Source organism: Amblyomma maculatum, chromosome 2 (genome assembly GCF_055883805.1).
Source record: "Amblyomma maculatum isolate TAMU_Amacu chromosome 2, ASM5588380v1, whole genome shotgun sequence".
NCBI lineage: Eukaryota > Metazoa > Arthropoda > Arachnida > Ixodida > Ixodidae > Amblyomma > Amblyomma maculatum.
This window is the reverse complement of record NC_139345.1, coordinates 51,108,066-51,129,134: the sequence shown is the minus strand read 5'-3', so window position 1 is coordinate 51,129,134 and position 21,069 is coordinate 51,108,066.

The following is a 21,069-nucleotide window of genomic DNA, read 5'->3' as shown; positions in this document are numbered from 1 at the left end:
AGCTGATTAATATGAGGAGCTGCGGGACAGTTACGCAATTTGTAGCTTTTTTTTTTTTTTGGGGGGGGGGGGTGGGGGGGGGTGGAGCGTGCTCATAAACGGGTTTCACAACGTATTAATCAGGCTGCCACTAACTTGTACATTTCTTGCTTCAATGAGAGTAGTGCGAACGGAGTCGCCTGAGTTCGTCTTTAAATGCCGTCTTGATATCAAGAACGCTAGGGCGCTGGGCGACCGCTCTAATTACGGGTAGAGGTGCTTCAGACCAGTCAACCCAGTGAAGTACGTGTGTCGCCGTGTGATTGAGGAATAAGTTCAAGAAAGTCACTTTCTTTTACAAGCAATTTAATATATATAGATAGTAGTCTAAAAGTTCAAGAAAGTCACTTTCTTGTAAAACAATTGAATATTTATTGATAGTAGTCCAAATTACACTGCACAATAATAAAAATAAAAAAAAAATTAAAACGCTACGACACGATACCGATAAAAGGCGAATCGGTAAATGACAAGAGGAAAAACCCGACAATGAACCAAACACTACGATAAAAGAAGACTATAAAGATAACAAAGCAAGTATTCCAGATATAATGCGATAAAAGAAGACTATAAAGATAGCAAAGCAAGTATTCCAAATATAATAAGTAGGGGCAGGAGTTACACAGAAAACACAGTGAAAAAAATAAATACTAAACCAGATCAAGGTTTAAACAAATGCGAACACAATATTCAACTAACTGACATTCTGTGGCAAAAAGGAATTCTCATGGCTTTCTTTTTTGATGAGGCGTCGTAGTCGCAGAGTTGATCAGTAGCTGCGGCCGTACACGATGAGGAAAAAAACGATGAGTTGATCACGATCTCGGTGAAAAACAAAATACACTTTCACAGAGCAAGCGGCCGCGAGAGGCGCCCGGAAGGCTGAACCTTCCCAGAGCGCACTGCTGTGGGCGTGCTGCGGTCTGCCTTTTTATACTCTCGGCTGGTTGCGCTGCGGCCCATCCTCAAGGACGCGCGCTTGCCGGTCGCTGCCCCGGAGAATCATGTCGAAGCATGCTCGGAGGAGCGGGGAGATCGCGTAAGTTCCGCTCTATATGTGAGGCAGCTTATGACATGCATTTCAGAGCGTTAGTTCTAGTGCGTTCATATGCGAGTTTCACACTATTCCCCGTTATTTATGGAACTAGCACCCCATGAGTTATACATATGGCGCAACCTAGTGCACCGTGCACTGTTTCATATCGCGCTGTACTGCAAACATCGTCTTCACCGTTCTGTTTAGCCTACCACGCCTCGTATAAAATTCAGGGAGCACTTTGGCTCACTAAAGTGCTTCAAGGCGGAAGCTGTAACCTGTAGACCCAATTCTGTAAGTGTAAACTTTCACTAATTGACTACAACCAATATTGCCTAAAAGCAAGAACATTAATTAGCTAATCGAGCATCACTAATTAGCGAATGAGTGGGCATTGTACTTCAGTCAATTACCAGTACAAGGCATACTTATCAGTAAACCTTAGTTCATGTTCAGCAAGCGGAAACTAGCACTAATTGCCTAATTAGCACTACTATGCTTATTATCTAATTAGCGTAATTTACTATCACTTCGTTAATTGTAAGTAGACCCTCGCTTGACTACGTCCACATTAAGAAAACTTTTATTAGGCTAATTGGTTTAAGCTCAGTCCCACTTGGAGCATTACTTACCATCCCTTTAATTTGTTGCATGGTTATTGGACTACATGGACTACAATTGGCCCCGTGTGAAATTCGCGCATGATAATTAGTCACACAATTAGTGTAATTGACTATCACATTGTTCAATTGTAGGTAGACCCTCGCTTTACTACGTCCCCATTTATTAATGTAATAATTGATTAATTTGACTAATTGATTAATTAGGTAATTAACTAAGGTTAGTTCCACTTGGAGCAGCTCTATACCATCCCTTTAATTGGTTGCATGGTTACTAGCTCAAGTTCAAGATAACTTTATTGCCGTCCATATACAGGCCCCTCTGCTCCCTCAGTAGGACCGGGCATCCAAGGAAGAGGGAGCCTCGCAGGGGGACGTCTTTCGCAAAGCGTCCCGTGCCAGATGGATTGCTCGAGCTTGCTGCTCCGGAGCCCGGCTCCGGAGGAGGGCATCCCAGGTTTCTTTCTCCCTGATTCCATCAATATGCCTGGGAGCATTGGGGCATTCCCAAATGGGAGGATCTTATCCCGCATCTGGTGCAGAACTTTGGAGATTCCTCTCCCAAAGTACAAAGCGTGGTATTTCTGTTGACAACTCCTGCTTACAACGATGAGGCATTAAAGGCTTCCGTTTAAAACTGCAACGCGCTCTCGAGCTAAGCTGTAAACGTCGTCGTCTCCATCAAGTTCCATCTGCAAATAGTCTCGCACTGTGCACTGAACTTCGTCGCCTTCATTATAACCTAGGCAAATCCGCGATTCACATATTCCATCTCGATAAAGACAGACTGATCGCAGCCGTGCTAGGCAGGGTGCCGAAACTACCGAACAACGAGAAGGCATCCTAGCCCGTTGCCGGGAAGCTTATCAAACGCGCAGGCGAGGCAAGAGAAAGGCGGCAGTAGTGACTGTGGCTGCGGCCGATGGCTAAAGCGCGTGAAACTTGCTTCGAGTAGTTGAACCTCCACAATTTTAGTGCGTGACACTACTAGTCGCAATCACGGATTTCGCCGATCTCTGTACGATGCCGGTCACTCTCTCTTTTCGTGAGCTTGAAGTGGATAAAGAGAAGGTAGCGACGCGCGCGTCGCGCGGCTCAGTATTGGGGAGGCGGAGCAGTCGCACAGCTGCTGCAGAAGCCGCTCTCTCTCTCTCTCCCTCTCTCTCTCTCTCTCTCTCTCTGTCCATCCGTCTCTCCGTGAACTTGAAGAGGAGGAAGAGAAAGTGACGACACCCGCATCGCGCAACTTAGCACTTAGGGGACGGAGCGCCCGCATAGATGCACCCAGTGAGAGTAAGAAGAGTGAGAGAGGGCTGTGTCTGTTTCGGGCTTGACAGCCGTCAGTGGGCAGCGTTGCACAAGTGTGTGTTACTCCGGAGTGAGCAGTCGTGCGTCGCTCGCGCGTCCTCAACTTCGGCATCTCTACCCTTGCATCAGTCATTCCTCAGCCTTCACAGACAGCAGACGTTCACGTGCAGTGCTCCCTTGATCTCGGCTCCGAGCCGCTCGCCGCGTCATAAAGCACCTTGTGCTCACCTTCGTGCCTTACTTGGAGCTTGCCTTCAAGCTCATTTCTCTCTCTCTTCTCTCTTCCTCTCCCCCTATGATCCCACCCCAGACCTTTCGACCGCAGAGCAGTGCATTGTAAAGGAGTACATTATGCCTGCTTTCGTTCATTTCTGAAAATGGTTTAAGGAAAGCTGAAAACGCGGCTGCGCCGCGCGTTTGCTTCGCGTCGCAATGGATAAAGCCGTCTTGCACTGCGGCGCAGGCTCGCCGTGCTGAAGTAAAACTTTTACGAGGGCAGCGGGATTGTGAGTCTACTGATTCTGATATTGCAGCTAAACGGTGAAAGAATCTAGTACAAAGAATGAGGAAACGTGCCGAGCGTGCTCAGGAAACAGCTCAAGACACTGAGCGCCGTCGTGAAACGGATTCCAAAACGAAGAGGAACAAACGGGTGGTAGAAACTCCAGGGCAACGGGCTGAACGACAGCAAGCGATGGAAAGGCAAAGCAGGGATAAGCAGTGTGTTATGCACCTGCTTCGCTTTTGATTAGCTATGCAAATCGGCCGTAATTTTTTTAACCTTTCCAATTTGCTTTTATTCTATTCATCATTTTTATATTTTTTTCCGTCAATTATCATTATAGTGTCCTTATGCCAGATAAGGAGAGTTATGGACACGTTCGCAGGAAGTCCGAACACAACAGTCACGACAGTCATGTTAGCCACGTCTTGAAGGTAAATAAATAAAAAAAAGTCTGCCGATAGAAATGATGCTGGAGTACCAACGACATGATAATAGTTCTGAGTTTTCATGGTCATTGGAGGACAAGAATGGAGGTCGTTCACGCCGATTAAAATGTTCTCCCCTACGCGTGAAGATTTCATTGAGAGTGTCAATATGTTTGGGACGTTTCCAGCACTCGGCTTGAGCGGCCCGAATTGCTGATCCGATTCGATAATTTCGTTGCATTGAGGAAGTTTTTGCATGATGTGGAAACACATGTTTGGGGCGTAAAAGTTTTAAACTGCTTTGGACAGTATTCTTCACATTGCCCCGCCGGGGTGATGCAGTGGTAAGATGCCCGACTACTTTGCCGGAGTACCCGGGTTCGATCACGACAGCGGCGGTTTCGATGGAGGCGAAAAGAAGAGGCGTCCGTGTGCTGTGCAATAATCAGAGCACGTTAAAGATCTCCAGGTGGTCGAAATTACTCCGCAGCCCTCCTCTACATCTCCTCTATCTCTATATCTCTCTTTCCACTTTCACTCCCACCTTCCTCCCTTCCCCTGCGGTGCGGTCTAGGTGTCCACAGAAACAAGTGTGACAGATACTGCGCCTTTCCATTCCTATGGACTAATTATTAAGGCGGGAGCCTTTAATGGCTCATGCTGTCATGGACAAAGGGTGTCTCGCTTTTGCGGCGTTCTGATTGGCCGGGGTGGGATGCGTCCCTGACATCTGCAATGCCACACTTGAACGCGCGCCAAGGAACGCCGCGCGACAGGAGGGATGGTGTACCGTCCAAACTCACACTTGCCGGAGAGAGTGTGATAGATACTGCGTCTTTCCTTTCCTCTAAACCAATTATAATTATATGTAGCAGTGCAACGAACGCCGACAAAAGAAGTCTAATCTTGTCTAGCGTTCCTGTCATCTGCAATCCCACACGTGAACGCGCGTCAAGGAACGCCACGCGATAGCGGCGATGGTGTACAGTCCAATTGGCAGAGAAAGTGTGATAGATACTGCGCCTTTCCTTTCCTGTAAACCAATTATAATTATATGTAGCACTGCAACAAATGCCGACAAGAGGTTAACGATGGGAGGCAAATGATAGGATAGGAAGGGTAGGCTTTCCCCATTCTCCTCTTATATGAGACATCTAAGAGACCGTCTAATTATTATTATAATCTGTCACATTTCTCTGTAGACTCATAAACCGCGCCATAAATCTAGGGAGAAAGGTGGGATTCAGAGAAGAGTAAAAAGGATTGGAGGGCTGCGGAATAATTTCGACTATGCGTTGACGTCGCGCAACTTTCCGTTTCATCTCCATCGAAACGCGGCCGGCGGTCAGATTCGAACCTTGGTCATTTTAGTGACCTAGCGTCGTCACCACTGAGCCACCGCGGGTGTGTATGGCCCGTCCCTGTGACCCGTTTTGGTTGTATAGAGTATTTATGTTAAAGCGAGTGATTTGGAAAACGGTCGGTCAGACTAGGACTTGGCGACCGGTGGGGACACGAATGAATGGTCTTTCGAATCCTGGCGTTGACAAGATTTTTTATATTAATGATTGATAATTACACTAATTGGTAACATGTCCTGAAGAGGTCATTGACCAGGCAAGAAATGATTTCGCATTAATAAACGAAGCAATAAGGTGCACCACACGGCTAACACGACTGACCTGTAGTGGCGCAGCGAATGGGGCCTGCGCACCGTCGCCGTCAGTGACGTCACTTTGCAGAAACTTCATGCGCACCAGGTGGGCCCAGCGGTAGTTATAGAACCGCTTGTAAAATCTCCCTTTGTCGAATTTCCTGGAGTACTGGTCGCGTAGCTCTTGGATCTTCACTAATTCTTGCACTGCAGGAGGAGAGGAGTTGAGTGTACGCCCGGGTGTGCCATACGCCTGCATATATCGCTGGCCCCACCGGGGTGGCGCAGTGGTTACGGCGCTCGACTACTCTTCCCAAGGACTCAGGATCGAATCCCGGCCTCGGCGGCAGCGTTTCGATGGAGGCGAAAAGCAAGGCGCCCGTGTGCTGTGCGATGTCAGTGCACGTTAAAGAACCCCAGGTGGTCGAAATTTCCGAAGTCCTCCACTACGGCGTCTCTCATAGCCTGAGTCGCTTTGGGACGTTAAACCCCACAAACCAACCAACCAACCGACTTCTGACGTGGGACTTATCACAAGAGGCGGAAGAACAAAATGTTGCCATATGCAGAGACGCTTAGTTACAAAAAGGTAAAGCGTGCTTGACTTTTGACATTACGCTACTTTCGATAATCCCTACGAGTGGGTTGTGCTGTATAGAACAAACGCCGTGACAAATTATTGGAAAGATTACCCTCCCTTCTACTTATAATAACTAACGGTGAATTTGCAGCCCCAAAAAATTCCTTTTATCATTGATGGAAGTTAAAGAAATAATACGTTGGGTTAGGGATAATTCGCACATTACCTTGAGATGCCGAGATAAGCTCAAAAGCTGGTTTCCTTGTCCACACAGTTTCTTGTCGCAGTGAATGCATACCACGTTTACAGTGGTTTTGATTTCTTTTGCGTGGCTATTGTAACGGAAATGGCCTTCGATGTGTTTCTCAATTCGACAGCTGCGCGCGCACACATCATAATGGGTATATTTAGATTTTTTCGCTATATCTGCTGTTGTAGCCGCGGCGAGCGAAGCAGAGGCAGAGCGACTAAGCAACATGTTTATTCGGCATGCTGGGCCGTACAGATTAAGAGACCCGCACGAGCGATCTCCGCGCTGACTTCTTAACAAGTGCCACGCTCCCCCTCTCGGCGTTGCCATTCACACACGTCACAGCATCACGTGACACTACATACCAATCGCGCACAATGCGATCACATGATACTTCATTCCCTTTTCCCCTAACTGTTTTAAACCAGCTCTATGGGGTATAACGATCAGGAGGCTTCCGAGAACGAGCACTGCGCCGAAGAGGTGGCGTGTCCGGAGGTGGCGCATGCTCCCGGAGCAGTGGTGCAGGCAGCGTGGACCTTGCAGGCGAACTGGCGTTCTGTCCCCGCAACGTAGATGCTTGGGCAGGCTGTGGTGCTGAGGAATCCTGTGGCTCAGACGTATCTAAGGAAGGGGTCTTAGTAGACGACTCTTCCGGTACAGAATCGGGCATTGAACTAGGCACAGAAGGATACACAGTTGGCCCGGATTCAACACTTTGAAACGAACACGGACGTAGGTTGTCAGCATGCACAAACCTCTGTTCCTGCCCTATTCTAACATTGTAGGTGGATGCACTGCACCGCTGTTCTATAACGCCTCGCAACCACTTCGATTCCCCAGGACGTAGTCCTTGGACGAGCACATGGTCGCCTTCCTCAAATGATCTCCATGACCGCCCTCTCTCGTTAGCCTTCTCTTTCGTCTGGTAGAACCTGTCGTCCATACGTTTTTCCAAGTTCGGTTGGAGAAAGGTCAGGCGCGTGCGCGGCTTCCATGACAGAAACAATTCCGCGGGTGTCAGCCCCGTGGTTGCGGTTGGTGTGTTTCGGTACGTGAACAGAAATTGGTCAACCCGATGTTGCAAGGTTTTCTTGATCACATGTTCTTCTCTCGTCGAGAACCTGTCGCAAAAGGTCCCGCTTAATGGTCTGTACGTACCGCTCTGCGCTTCCATTTGATGCGGGGTGGTACGGTGGCGTCCTGGTATGCCGCACCCCATTCCTGCGGAGAAAGTCTGCGAAATTCTTGGCACAGAACTGTGGACCATTGTCCGTAACTACTTCTTCTGGCAGGCCGTAGGACGCAAAGACACTCCGCAGCTTTTCAATGGTCTTCTCGGTAGAGGTGGATGGCATGACGAACACTTCTGTCCACTTGGAATGCACATCCACTAGGACTAGGAGCCACTGGTTATCGGTAAAAGCAAAGTCCAGATGGATTCTTTGCCATCTGCGAGTTGGCCAACCCCAAGTTATCAGTGGAATACGTGGCGGCGCATTTTGTGTTAACTGACACGTGTCACAGCTTTTCACAATCTGCTCAATGTCCTCCGTGAGCTGAGGCCACCACACAAAGCTACGGGCGAGCATTTTCATGCGCGTCATCCCGGGGTGTCCTTCGTGCAAAAGATGCAACACCTGTTTGCGCTACCCACGAGGTATAATCACTCGATTTCCCCATGTAACACACTGCTGATCTACAGATGAAATAAGGCATTAACTCATCATCTTTAACATGCGGCGGCCAACCACTCATAGTATAGCACAGCACTTTCGACAATACTCTGTCCGTTCGAGTGCACTTCTGAATTTCAACAGCAGACAATGGCACTTCATCAACAACTGAAAAGAAATGTGCATAATCCGAGACATCATTGCGATTTGCAAGTGGTAACCTTGAAAGACCGTCAGCATTTCCAACCTCTCGACCTTTGCGGTAAACCCAACGATAATCGTACGCTGCAAGCAGTAAAGCCCAGCGCTGCATGCGGGCTGCTGTCATCACTGGTACGGGCTTACCATGAGCGAGCAAGCCTACCAATGGCTGATGGTCGGAGTAAATCTCAAAGCGATGCCCGAACAGATATTTGTGGAACTTTTTCAGCCCAAAAACAACAGCCAACGCTTCTTTTTCGATGTGAGCATACCCCTGCTCTGCTTTACTTAACGTTCTGGAAGCATAGGCAATTGGCCTTTCGTCGCTTCCAATCTTATGAAAAAGAATGGCTCCTACAAGCCGAAGCGTCGCACACTAGTCCTATCGGCTTTTTCTGGTCGTAGTATGTCAGCACATTGCTTTGTGTCAACCAGCTCTTACTTTATTGAAACGCTTGCTCAGCTTCCTGTGACCACTGAAATCCCTTTTCTTTTTTTAGAGCATTATACAGAGGCTTAAGCTTAGCTGACATGTTCGGTACAAACTTCCCGTAGAAGTTAATCAAGCCCAGGTAAGCTCGCAACTGTGCCGCATCTTTTGGACTTGGTGCCTCTTTTATCGCTTTCACCTTTTCTCATCTGATGGCCGAACGCCCTTGTCGTCCAGAATGTGGCCTAGGTAAGAGACAGATGTCTGAAAGAATTTACACTTTTCCTTTTGCAATCACATGCCTCTTTCCAGAAAACGTGCCAACACCCTTTCCACTCGATGAAAACATTCGTCAAATGTTGAACCTGCGATAAGCACATCATCCAAGTAGCAGCTTACCCGCTCAAGCCCTTTTAACACATCATCCATGACAGACTGGAAAATAGCAGGTGCACTTGTGATACCATAGGGCAAGCGCGTGTACTTGAAAAGCCCCAGGTGTGTATTGACAACCACCATTGATTGTGCCTCCGGATGCAGTTCCAGCTGTTGGTACGCTGTCGACAAATCAAGCACTGTGAAATACTTGCATCCTGACAACTTTGCAAACAAATCTTCCATCACGGGAAGTGGATAATGGTCAGTTCGCAGGCACGGATTCAATGTAACCTTGAAGTCCCCACACACTCTGACTTTGTTGTTCGCCTTAGGCACAACAACTAGGGGCGTCGCCCAGTCGCTTTTCTGTACAGGGACTAACACTCCCCTGTTCACAAGAAACTGCAATTCAAGTGACACGGTTTCCCTCAAAGAAAATGGCACCTGTCGCGCTTTGCAAAATACGGGGTTGCTCCCCTCCTTCAAAACCAGCCTGACTGGACTACCTTTGATCAGCCCCAGAGTGGGCTCGAACACCTTTGCGTACTTCTCAAGTAGCGCCGCAACTTTGTCTAAACACACGCCATGCACACTTGACCAGTCTAGCTTAAGAGCCTCCAGCCAGTCACGCCCTAGCAACGCAATGTCGCTATTGTTGTCGGTTTTAACGACAATGAGCGGAAGTTGCTTGCACTGACCATTATGTTCGACTGGAACCGTCAACTTCCCTGAGACTGTTAGCGGCGACCCACCGTATGTCCTCAGCTTTATGTGGCAAGGCTCTTTAGGTAGACTGGGCCACAATTTCCTGTATAGCGTTTCTGGCACAATGGAAACAGACGCACCCGTGTCTATTTGCATGTTAACATCCTTCTTGGCTACCTTGAGACAGATTTCATAATGCCCTGGGCGTTCTGCACAAGAATAGACATTGTACAACAACACTTGGTCACAATCCGCGTCCTCCACAGCTACCGAATTAGCCGCGTCTCTAGACTTGCACATTTTCGCCAAGTGTCCGTAACGCTTGCATGCACGACAACGATACTTGCGAAATTTGCAGTTCGATGCTTCGTGCGCTGAGCCACACCGAAAACAGACCGGCGATTCAGACACTCGGTCCCTTGCTAGTCCTGCACCGGTTGAACGCTGCTGCTGGCGTTTCCCACCGCCTGGCTTATGACGTACGGCGTCGACTGTACCTTGCGTCCCGGTCGGTTGAAATTCCCGACTTTCCTTCCGCGCTAGCTCGATGCTTTTCGCAACGTCGCAGGCGTCCGAAAACGTCAACTTGCTTCTCTTCAGCAACTCTGCTTGCGATGCGCTGTCGCAGAGGCCCACTACAAAGCGGTCTCGAAGAGCCTCATCGAGGAATTCCCCGAATTCGCATGAAGCTGCCAAACGCCTCAACTCCACTGCATATGCTGCTATGGACTCTCCCTGATGCTGGTACCGCCGATTAAACTTGAATCGTTCTGCGATGACCATGGGCTTTGGGGTGAAATGACTTCCCAGCACTTCTACGAGTTCCGCATAAGTCTTGTCCTCTGGCGTTTTAGGCTCTAGCAAAGTCTTCAGCGTCTTGTAAGCCCTCTTGCCTATTGCCGTAATAAACATCGAGACCTTGAGGTCGTCGCTCACCTGGGAGGCCTTCAGGAAGTGCTCGAACCTTTCCACGTAGGACCCAAAATCCTCGTCTCCGTGCTCGACGAACTGGTCGAAACTTCCAAGCGTTGCCATCCCTGTGCCTCGCCCAAACGCTCTCCACGAACGCCGGTGCTTCCACGCACGCCGCGATGAGTTTCACGCAGTACAGCAGGATCACGAACGCCGCGATGCGTTTTACGTAGTCCAGCGGGATTACGAACGCCGCGATGCGTTTTACGTAGTCCAGCGGGATCCCATCCTCGTCGCCAATTATGTTGTAGCCGCGGCGAGCGAAGCAGAGGCAGAGCGACTAAGCAACATGTTTATTCGGCATGCTGGGCCGTACAGATTGAGAGACCCGCCCGAGCGATCTCCGCGCTGACTTCTTAACAAGTGCCACGCTCCCCCTCTCGGCGTTGCCATTCACACACGTCACAGCATCACGTGACACTACATACCAATCGCGCACAATGCGATCACATGATACTTCATCTGCCATAATCACACCTGCCATAACCGCAACCATGTCATGCACCCTCGACGCCGAACGCAACAATGCGATAGGCCTTGAAGAAGAAGGGCGGACCTCAGCTGGAAAGGGCAGAAGCGTCCGTCATAAATTACAGCAAGTCGCCGACCACGGCCATATGGCTGCGTGTCTTATTATGTCTTCGCGTGTCTTCGCTTGAAAAAGAAGGTTACGGTAAATGGCGAAGAACACAGTATGTTGTTTAGATTCTTCCTTTTTTTTTCTTTTTGCCGATTTCGGGCGGCTCACCGACGCCGTTTGGGGGCGACTTCCAAGCAGACGTTCCAGGAACGATTGGTGTCGATGTGAACGTGGGGCTGAGCCACCAGCTTCTAGTCGCGACGAGAGAACCACGCCCACTGGGAGAATGAAGCGCGAACACTTAACCCATGCTACGGGAGTTGTTTCGTTTTTCTTCAACTGCACAATATCCGTCAAGAGAGGAAGACTGGCGGGTGGTGAGCAGGGTGGCAACGCGTCTACACGGAGGAAGAGCAGAGTTTGAACACTGACTAGCGTGTCCCTCCTGCGAAACGATGAGACGCCTGCATAGTCGACAAGCGACAGAAGTCCGCGCAGCCGCCGCGGTGTTCCGAGAAGCGAGAAGGGCCTGTCTTTATATTTGTTTAGACCAACAGGAATACGCCAGTCGGATGTATAGCGCACAACCAAAAGCTAAAGAAGCAAAAAAAAAAAGAAAGAAATGTTGCGAGAGGAAGAATCTGAGAATTGTCTTCTGACTTTTTTTTTCTTAGGCGGAGGGGGGGGGGGGGGGAGGGTGACGATTGGCCGTACCGCAGAAAAGCGGCCGGTTGTGAGTAAACGCGGGTGCACAAACGCGAGAGGGGGCACTGGTAAGTGACGACACAAAACGAAAATAAGAAGTGAGGAAAAATAGGTGTGGTGCAACTGTACTGAAAAACTAAAGAGAAGAGGAGATGCAGATCACTCGCGCATTCACACGCTCAAGCACAGCGCACACATCTCGCTCTCTCGCCCACACTGCCACTGTCCTTGTAACTCTCGGCCCCGTTGAGAGAAATGCACTTAAATATACCTAAAACTCACAAACTCCCACAGGCGCGCGTATGTGCAGTGGCTTACTTTCCAAGAAATGCCGAGGGGTTCCCGGGTCCGCGCTTTGTCCGCTAGTTGAGATCGGACACCGGCAGCGGAGCCGAAAGAGCAGAAGCCAGCTTACGAACAAAAGGCGCGCCCGCCACTTTGGCTGCAAGCTGTACAACGGAGGGGAGGCCCTCGATAAACAAACATGTACATGAAAAAGGTGCAAGCTCACGTAGGGTATAAGAAAGAAATGACTGCAAGCAGTCGCCAGTCACCTGTTTGTTCTTCAATGATTTTTCGAGAAGGGCACATTAAATTTATCTTTTTATGTAAGGGTTAATTTAATGTTTAGTGACTAATAATAATAATAATAATAATAATAAAAGAGTGGATTGCACAAATACAACTACGATCTACCGTCCTACTGCTTTCTTTCGTTTTAACTCGTACCATATACAATAGCAAAAACATTTTATTTACTAAAATACAGTCTTCGTGGGGTGACTTCTCGTCAAGCCATTTATCTCTCGTCTCTTCTGCGTCCTTGTTCTTTCCGTATGCCTCTCTGAAACCTCCTCTCTCGTACCATCCTCCTCAAGCAATTCCTTGGTTGCTGGATCTTGCGCTTCCCTCTTTTTCACTATTCTAGCGTTGTTTTCTTTTTTCCGTGAAGTCGACACACCCACGTAGGTCTGGAAACCATTCGAGTTTGCGCTGACTTTCTTTACTTCCCAAACTCGCTCGGAATGGTGGTGGGATCTTGTTTCACTTTCTTTCGAGTCTGCGTCCGACCCCACTCGTTTGGATCCCCACACCAAAACTATTCTAAGCGACTCAAAAAGCGCCGTTCAAAATTTCGCCAAAAATTCTGTAAGCGCACTCGCGGCGCGAATTCTGCGCAACCGATCTCTCAATCACAACATCAATCTCGTATGGGTTCCGGCTCACGCGGGTAACTCCGGAAACGAAGGGGTCGACCGTCTAGCCCGAGGCTTAACCAACCGGGAGACGGGAGATCTATCGGGAACGGACGCGCCTGTGGAGGCACCGCGCACATACGCGGAGGTAACAAACTTTTATCGCGAGCTAAGATGCACGTACCCCGCCCCTCACCCCGACCTCGACCGGGCGCAAGCCACGACACTCAGACGCCTACAAACAAAGGCCATTCTTAGCCCCTACCGACTATCGTTAATTACAAACGGAGAATTCAACCCTGCATGCCGGCACTGCGGTGACGGGACGCAGGCCACTCAAGACCATATACTGTGGGAATGCGCCAGCAATCCCCCTCCAAAGACACTCTTGCCAGCTCCCTCAGCGGAGGAATGGGACAAGCTGTTGGCCAGCCCAAGGAAAACTACGCAACTGGCCCTCGTCACGCGAGCTCAAGAGGTCGCTCCCGACTGGAGGCCACCCTAGACTCGCCCCAGCCCGAAATAATTCCTTTCATTTCGTGGCAATAAAAGTTGTTACCACCTTGCCGCGCTCCACTTTACGCCCCCCCCCCCCCTCCTTTTTTTATGACGCACGCAAACGCACAGACGCAAACTGTTGGTTACGTGCGCGTTGGTAGCCAAAAGAGTGTACACGACAGGCATTATGAAAGGTGTTTTGCCGGCTATTTTATCGCTGTGGGAAACAATAATTTCGACCTCACAAGCCGACCTCATTAAGTTACGACCTCACTCAACCTCAAACTCTCGCATGAGGTTGAGGTCTCATTTGCTGACCTCACTCAAAAATATTTCAGGTGTTGCCGACCTCCCCTCAACCTTACCTCACTCCGTGAGGTTGAGGTTATTTTGAGGTTGAGGTTGACCTCACGAGGTCGAAACCTCATGAGGTTGCCCATCTCTGCATACCATAACGTAATACGTTGCGCTGACAAGCTCCGATTCCCTGCTGTCGAAACTTTCCGTATCAATAACCTCTTTAGTACAAGTTAACCACCGGCGGCCTGATACTATAATCTCATTTGATGACACCCTCCCAGGGAACGCTAAGCATTTGTCTGCCAATGTATTAAATGCCCTTATAGAGGATTACCTAGACAATTTTCCGAGCCATATTGGCATTTGTACAGATGCCTGTCAGCAGTATGAAAAAGCAGCTATTGGCATATACTCCCATGCTCTTGACTTGCAAAGAAATTGAATCCATAGATCATTTTTTTCTCTTCTGCCGGAGGTTCTCATCTCCCCGCAAAATTTACTTAGTGACTCCCCTTTCGAGATTAGACCTTCCACTAATCATTCCAGTTCTCCTCTCGTTCGGGCAAGCGTCAAGGGATATGCCTTCAAACCAGAGTGCGATTCTATTCATGCTTACATAAGCTCAACAGGTAGATTCCTATGCTAGGTATGAATTCATTACTTTTTTTTCTTTTTTCCAAATTCTAGTTAAACATTCATATTTATCTGAATACTCCAGTCCTTGAATATATATATATATATAGTATTTCGGTGTTCCTAGCTCGTATTTCATAGACCGGCGTTCGTAAACCACCGACGTTTGGTAAAGAAACGTTGTGTGCATCGTATAAAGTACTGTCTGTCTCGGGAAGCCGATGGGTAGTGATAAACCTTGACAGGCCAAGATAAACCATGAAAGGCTGAGATGAGCTAAGATAAACTAGGGAAAAGCCGGGACAAGCCAAGATAAACCAAGCTACGTATATCGTGGTATAGCAGAGCTAAGTCACGTGCGCGTCTAGCGTTCCTGTCATCATATTCGGCATGCCGTAACTTCACTAATGGAAGAATAGGCCACAAAGCGCTCCAAATTCTCCTTCGCGCGGTCCTATCTAGATAACCAATTACATACACCATTTTCTGGATACCGGAACACACCGGGATTGAGGGTAACCAAAGGGCCGACGATGTAGCTCGTGAGCACACCCCGAGTACTTCACCACGCAGATATCTTCATGAGGGTAATTTCGACGTATTCTGATATCCTAAATTATTATAAAGGGACGAGAATAAAATACCCTCGACCCCACAACGTCTGAAATCAACAGGAATCAGTCTACTGGCGGAAGCAGTAAACGGGAACCTTATTTACACATTTTAAGCAAACATTTCCCGAACCAATACAGGGACGTTTTTTTCATGGTGCGGTGCTATACCCACCCTATATCACATCACTTGGGAATGCGATGGAAACAAAGCTTTCCACAAAAAAGAACATCCGAGCGCGGACCAGTGGGAGAGTATGGTCTCCAGCGGCAACCCAATCCGACGAGGACTGGTCATCCATGTCCAGCGACCAGCAAAACTCAGTGGTGCCCATTCCAGGGGGGAGCCAACCCTGTGAGACGGAGCCAAGCCATCGACGAAAACAAGATGGAAGAACTCTGTCGGCAATAATATCTGTAAAGTAGAGCAATAAAGTTTATCCTGTCCTATCCAGCCATCCGCAATCCCACACTTGAACGCGCACCAATGAACGCCGCGCGAGAAGAGCGATGGCGTACCGTTTAAACACTTTTCGTAGAATGAGGCTGACAATGTGCCTTTCCTTTCTTGTAAACCGATTATAAAAATTACGTAGGACTTTGGCGACTAAAGTAGTGAAAGGCGAAAGCCTCAGGTCTCTTCTTGTCTAGCGTTCCTGCAATCTGCAATTCCACACTTGAACGCGCGCCAAGGAACGCCATGCGACAGGAGCGCTGGCGTACCATCCAAACGCACACTTATCGAAGAAAGTGTACTGCGCCTTTCCTTCAGAAATCTCATTTCCTGTAGCGTTCCTGCCATCTGCAATCCCACATTTGAAAGCGCGCCAAGGAACGCCACGCGACAGCCGTCGCAAAATTCGGTGGCAGTCTAGCCCCCACCGCAAGCGGCGTTCACCTCCCAGTCCTCTTTCACAGAGCGCGCGTTCAAGTGTGGCATTGCAGATCGCAGGGACGCATCCCGCCTTAGCCAATCAGAACGCACCCCGTTTCGGTCAATCAGAATGCCTCAAAAGCGGGATACACTTTGTCCACGACAGCATGAGCCATTAAAATATATCGCCTTAATATATGTAACACTGCAACGATCGTCATAAGAGGCATACGATGAGAGGCAAATGATAAGATTGCAAGGGTAGGCTTTCGGCATTTTCCTCTTGAGACATCTGATACCCTCTAATTTTTTCGCCTCCATTGAAAAGCGGCCGCCGCGACCGGGATTCAATCCGGCAGCCTAAGGCGCCGCCGTAGAGCGCCCTAATAACTGGACCAACGCAGTAGGATTTCGGGCTTTTTTTAAATTGGTTCACAGGAAGGGAAAGGCGTAGTATCTGTCACACTCGTTTCTGTGGACACCTGAACCGCGCCGTAAGGACTGTGGGAGGGAAAGTGGATAGAAATAGGAGCCGTAGTGGAGGGCTGCGGAGTAATTTCAACCACCTGGGGATCTTTAACATGCGCTGACATCGCACAGCAGACGGACGCCTCTTCGTTCCGCCTCCATCGAAACGCAGCCGCCGCAGTCGGGATCGTCATTTTGCTTTGGCGTCAGCTCATGGCGTTTCGCTGCTTAGCACACGCTCGGCAGCATTCGAATGCACTGCTTTCCTGCATTGTTAAGCTGGCGTCTATGTGCGGCCTCAGACGCTTATGCTTCATTCTGCGCTTCAATCTGAGCCAGCAGTAAGCACTTAGAGCTGATTGGAAGCGTCATACTGAAACCGATCGGCTGCTGGCAACGTGCTATGCTGTCAATCATTATCTAGTCTTGACTATGATGAAGGGTTGAAATAGTACTTTTGAAGCGAAATCTTCACTACGCCACTTCGGGGAAAGGGTGTTGGCCAAGGTCAGCTTGGGCTAGCATTGATCTTCAAGGTGCCAGAGGACTATATATTGCTATGTGGGCAGGTGTCAACGGAGAAAATGTGAGAAATACTGCCCCGTTCCTTTCCTATAAACCAATTTACAATGTCAGCGTGGGAGGCAAATGACGTTCAAAACGCCGGAGGACAGTGCTGCGCCTTTAATAATAATTGGTTACAGGAAGTGGAAGGCACAGCGTCTGTCATAATTGGTTACAGGAAGTGGAAGGCACAGCGTCTGTCATACTCGTTTCTTGGGGCCCTGATTGACTTTATCACTTGTTTTCTGTGGACACCTCAACCGCGCCATAAGGGAAGGGAGGAAGGTGGGAGTGAAAGTGGAAAGAGAGAAAGAGGAGCCGTTGTGGAGGGCTACGAAGTAATTTCAACCACCTGGGGATCTTTAACGTGCGCTGACATGTCGTGGCTGTAGGAAGAAGGAAAAGAAAATGCACGGGCCTGCTACTGGCTCTGTAGCTGAGCCACCTCCGCTGCCTCGTGCAGACAGAATAGAAAATAAAGAAAGAAAAGGCAGAGGGAAAGAAAGACGTGGACCGCTACAACAGCCGTCGTCCACCACTGGAACGGTGGCGGGTGCAATGAAGGCCTACAACAGGTCAAAATTCGGTGGCAGGCTAGCCCCCGCCGTAAGCGGCGGTGACTTGCCTGTCCCAGCGCACGGAACACGGACGCCTCTTCGTTTCGCCTCCATCGAAACGCAGCCGCCGAGGTCAGGTTCGAACCCGGGTACTCTGCGGGCCCTGAATCCAAAATTCTTAGATAACTTGAACCGCAAGGGAGGAAGGCGGGAGTGCAAATGCAAAGAGAGAAATAGGAGCCCTAGTGGAGGGCTACGGAGTAATTTCGACCGGGGGGGGGGGGGGGGGGGGGGGGTCTTTAACGTGCACTGACATCGCACAGCGCACGGACGCCACTTCGTTTCACCTCCATTTGAAACGCAGTCGCCGACGGTCGGGATTGAACCCGGGTGCTCTGGCACAGTAGTCGGTCGTCTTACCACTGCACCACCGCGGCGGCCTGGGGTCGAGGAAAGCATGGCTGTTCCTGGCCCTACGGGGCCGGGACGGTATACGTCAACGCCGCTTGCGGCGGGGGCTAGCCAGCCACTGATTTTTATCTGTTGTAGGCCGTCATTGCACCCGCCACCGCTTCGGTGGTGGTGGACGACGGCTGTTGTTGCGGCGCGCGTCTTTCTCTCCCTCTTGTTTTCTTTCTTGTCTATTTTCTTTTCTGTCCGCACGAGGCAGCGGAGGTGGTTCAGCTACAGAGCCAGTAGCAGGCCCGTGCATTTTCTTTTCTTCCTACAGCTACAACAACAACCACCTGTCGCGTGGCGTTCCTTGGCGCGCATTCAAGTGCGTGGCATTGCAGATGCCAGGAACGCTAGACAAGAACAAATCTCGTGGAGTCTCGCGGAACTTGAGAGATCTTGCGCAGAAATCTTGCGCACAACTCTCGCTCACGGGATTTCGTTCTATGAGCCTAGAAAAAACCTTAATAAATCATATCTCCACCGAGAATCGAGCCTCCATTCCTTAGATCCACAGCTTGGTGTTTTAACCATCTGCGCCACGCTCGAAATCGTAAACGCACATTATAATTCTCTTTGTCTACCGTGAGGACGATAGTAGTGATGTTGATGACCATCATCATCATCAGCGTGACTATGCCCACTGCAGGGCGAAGGCCTGGCTTTTCCATATTTCTCCACTTAACTCGGTCTTGTGCTAGCTGCATCCACTTAACCCCTGCGAACTAGTGAGGATAATGACACTGCAATTAGTGGTACTGACAATGATGACATTAGCAATGATAATGATGGCGCATTTATTAGATGATAATGAGAGCAAACGTGATGCACCGAGTGCAACAGCAACGCTTAGGCTTTTGTATTTTTAGTGTAGATTCCACAGTGCTCTCGGAATGTTCGAGCTCAGCTCTTTGGCGCACGTCCGTGTGCAGTGCGATGTCACCGCACGTTAGATTCCCCGGTGGCAGAAATTACTCCGTAGCCCTCCACTACGGCTCCTCTATGTCTCTTTCCACTTTCACTCCCACCTTCCTCTCTTACCTTATGGCGTTTAAGGTGTCCACAGAAAACAAGTGAGTCAGTTACCGCGCCTTTCCCTTCCTATAAATCAATCAGTTGCTGCGTTTCTCGGCGTCGCTGTTATCGTCGTCGGTGTCCCTCGCAATCAGCTGTGCAGCCAAAAGATTCAGGGGGCATTTTGGACCAACCAACTGCAATGAGGTGAAAGCCGCTATTGCGTGGTCGTCCGAAGCCCTCCACTACGGCACATCTCTCTTTTTAGAGCGCAGCTCTTTGGCGCCCGTTCCTGGGTTTCGCGGCGTCGGCGTTGTCCCTCTTAGCCAGCTACACTTTCAATCCCACCTTGGTTTTCCCTTATGGCGTGATTCAGGTGCCCATATTAAGAAGGGTGACAGATACTGCGCCTTTCCATTGTAACCAGCTCCACTTTTGTTGTTACCCCGCCGGGGTGGCGCAGTGGTTACGGCGCTCGGCTACTGCTCCCAAGGACGCGGGATCGAATCCCGGCCTCGGCGGCCGCTTTTCGGTGGAGGCGAATAGCAAGGCACCCATGTGCTGAGCGATGTCAGTGCACGTTAAAGAACCCCACGTGGTCGAAATTTCCGGAGTCCTCCACTTCGGCGTCTCTCATTGCCTGAGTCGCTATGGGACGTTAAGCCCCACAAACCAAACCCAACTTTTGTTGTTGTTTTTGTTGCAGCTGTAGGAAGAAGGAAAACAAAATGCACGGGCCTGCTACTGGCTCTGTAGTTGAGCCACCTCCGCTGCCTGATTGATTGATGTATATGAATAGAAAGGCACGGCACCTAGCTGTCTCACTTGTTTCTATGGGCACCTCAACCGCGCCGTAAGGGAAGGAAAGAAGGTGGGAGTGAAAGTGGAAAGAGAGAAAGAGGAAACGTAGTGGAGGGCTGCGGATTAATTTTGGCCACCTGGAGATCTTTAACGTGCGCTGACATCGTACAGCACACGGACGCCTCTTCGTTTTGCCTCCATCGAAACGCAGCCGCCGAGGTCGGGTTCGTTTCCGGGTACTCCGGCACAGTAGTCGGCCGTCTTACCACTGCACCACCCCGGCGGTGCTCCGCTGCCTCGCGCGGGCAGGAGAGAAAGTAGAGAAAAAAGAAAAAGAAAAGGGAGAGAAAGACGCGCGCAGGCAACAGCGTCGTCCACCACCTAAACGGTGGCGGGTGCAATAACGGCCTACCACAGATAAAAATTCGTTGGCTGGCTAGCCCTACTGCAAGCGGCGTTGACCTACCGTCTCAGCCCCGTAGGGCCAGGAACAGCCACCCTTCACCACCTCCCCACCTCCTCTCCCACCTTCCTTCCTTCCCTACTGCGCGATTCAGGTGTCCACAGAAACAAGGGTTACAGATACTGCGCCTTTCCATTGTAACCAGTTCCACTTTTACTTCCACCTTCCTTCCTTCCCTTATGGCACGATTCAGGTTACCACAGAAATAAGTGCGACATATACTGCGCCTTTCCATTGTAACCAGCTCCACTTTCAATCCCGCCTTCCTTCCTTCCTTTCCTTACGGCGCAATTCAGGTGTCCACAGAAACAAGTGCGACATATACTGCGCCTTTCCATTGTAACCAGCTCCACTTTTACTTCCACCTTCCTTCCTTCCCTTATGGCACGATTCAGGTTACCACAGAAACAAGTGCAACATATACTGCGCCTTTCCATTGTAACCAGCTCCACTTTCACCCCCTGCGGCACGATTCAGGTTTCCTTCCCTTACTGCATGATTCAGGTGTCCACAGAAGCAAGTGTGACTGATACTGCGCCTTTCCATTCCTGTGAACGAATTATGAAAAGCACG